The sequence below is a fragment of the Aythya ferina genome, assembly GCF_964211825.1.
Source record: "Aythya ferina genome assembly, contig: HAP1_SCAFFOLD_109, whole genome shotgun sequence".
In the NCBI taxonomy this organism is placed as follows: Eukaryota; Metazoa; Chordata; class Aves; order Anseriformes; family Anatidae; genus Aythya; species Aythya ferina.
The window spans coordinates 315,390-317,922 of NW_028181410.1; the positions used below are offsets into that span (position 1 = coordinate 315,390).

General features: G+C 42.0%; 1 long non-coding RNA gene across 1 annotated transcript; it reads right to left on the reverse strand.

Moving 5' to 3' along the window:
* Positions 1 to 307: 307 nt before the first annotated feature.
* On the reverse strand, positions 308 to 2,275 carry LOC311428671. The gene is made up of 2 exons (XR_014687814.1): positions 2,053 to 2,275; positions 308 to 1,205 (listed from the first exon to the last, which is right to left on the reverse strand). It is a non-coding gene; the product is annotated as an uncharacterized lncRNA (long non-coding RNA).
* Between the last annotated feature and the right edge of the window lie 258 nt (positions 2,276 to 2,533).

Genomic DNA, 2,533 nt, shown 5'->3' on the forward strand with positions numbered 1-2,533 from the left:
AACCCTAACCCTTACCCTAAAAGTTACACTTACTCTTAACCTTAACCTTACCCTTAACTATTACCCTAACACTTACCCTTATGTTTCCCTCACCCTAACCCTAAAATTAACCCTAATCATTCCCCTAACACTTACCCTTACCCTAACCCTTACCCTTACCATAACCCATATCCTAACACGTACTTGTAGCCTTAACTTTACCATTCCCCTTACCCTTACCTTTACTGTCTCCGTTACCCTTACACTTACACTTAACATAAACCTTAAAGTTAACCTAACCCTTGTTATAAATGGCTCAGGATTCAAATTAGGATTAAATAAAAAAATAGGATTTATTGAAAGAATATAAAGGAATAGAGGTAAGCAAACAGCGCTGGGTGCACCGGGAGTCTCCGCTCCACCAGGACGCACACCAGTTACATCAAGCAGCTGATTTTTATGCTCCTAGACTAATACATATTCATTACTACTTCTAAAAAAAATAGATTATTAAAATTAGCTTCCGGGGTGCAGTCCCTCCTACTGGAGCATGCGCAGTCTCCTCTGGGGTCTCTTCTGGGGGTCTCTAGGGGTCTTTCATGCTGAAGGCTCGTAGTCTTCCTCTCCCCCTTTGTACTTACTTGGCACCATACCAAGTTTATAGAACATTCTCTTCAAGACTTGTCTCCCAGCCGTCCTTCAGCTTCTTTTTCCTTCCTCTTAATCTCTCGGCCCCCCTAACCAGATACCAAAGATCTGCATAGTATCCCATAACAGTCACTAGTTGTTATCAGTTGTTCTGAAACTCCCAGACATCAAACACAAACAGCTTCACGAGTAATTAAAACATTCTTCCCCAGCCATTCACAGACACATCTATAGCAGTGTTAGAAATAGAAGTCCGGAATAACAAAAGCAAACAGGTTCATAAATTTAAGGAGTGATAAATTGACTAGAATGAGGGGGAGACTGGGACACACTGCAGCTGAGGTTCAAGAATTAAATTGCCAGTGCAGGGCCCAGAGGCAGACAGGATTCAAACAGAATTGTTCTTTATGGACACGAATTGTTAAAACATTCCTCACACCCTTATCATAAGCCATACAACAACACTTACATGTACACTTACGCTTGCACTTACCCTAGCAATTACTCGTACAATTACCCTTAACCTTACTATTAAGCTAACCCTAAACCTTACCCTTATCCTAACACTTACCCTTATCCTAAACCTTACCCTTTTTGCTACACTTACCCTTTGCCTAATTCTAAACCTTACCCTAACCCTCACCCTTACCCTTACCATTATACTTACTTTTACCCTTGACCTAAACCTTACCCCAACCCTTACCCTGACCCTTACATTAACCCTAACCCTTACCCTAACCCTAACTCTAATCCTAACCCTTAACCTAAACCTTACACTTAATCTTACCTTTAACCTTACCCTTAAACTAATACATACCCTTACCTTTCCCTCACCATAACCCTAAAATTAACCGTAACCATTACCTGAACACTTATCCTTACCTAACCCTAACCCTTACTCTAACTTTTACCCGGACCCGGACCCTTAGACTTCCCCTTCCCCTTCCCCTTACTCTTCCCCTTACCCTAACCCTTACCCTTACACTTACAGTTACCATTTACCTTACCCTTACCCTAACACTTAACCTTAACCTAACCCTAACCCTAAACCTTACCTGAACCCTTACCCTGACCCTTACATTAACCCTAACCCTAAAACTTAACCTTAACCTTACCCTTAACCTTAACCTAATACTTACCCTTACTTTTCCCTCACCCTAACCCTAAAATTAACCCTAACCATTACCCTTACCCTAACCCTTACTCTAACCCTTACCCTTACCATAACCCATACTCTAACACATACTTCTACCCGTAACCGTACCCTTACCGTAACCCTTACCCTTACCGTTACTGTTACCCTTACCTTACCCTTACCATTACCGTTACCCTTACCCTTACCGTTACCCTTACCCTTACCGTTACCCTTACCATTACCCTTAACCTAACCCTAAACCTTACCCTTATCCTAACACTTACCCTTACCGTAAACCTTACCCTTTCTGCTACACTTACCCTTAGCCTAAATCTAAACCTTACACTTACCCTTAGCCTAACCCTCGCCCTTACCGTTACCCATACCCTTATTCTTACCCTTACCCTAACCCTTACCTTTACACTTACGGTTACCATTAACCTTACCCTTACCCTAACACTTATCCTGAACCTAACCCTTACCCTAAACCTTACCCCAACCCTTACCCTGACCCTTACATTAACCCTAACCCTTACCCTAAACCTTACCCTTACTCTTAACCTTAACCTTACCCTTAACATTCACCTAATACTTACGCATACATTTTCCTGACTTTAACCCTAAAACTAACCCTAACCATTACCCTAACACTTAACCTTACCCCAACCCTAACCCTTACTCTAACCCTTACCCTGACCTGTACCCTTACACTTACCCTTACCCTTATACTTACCCTAATTCTTACCCATACCATAACCCATAACCTAACAC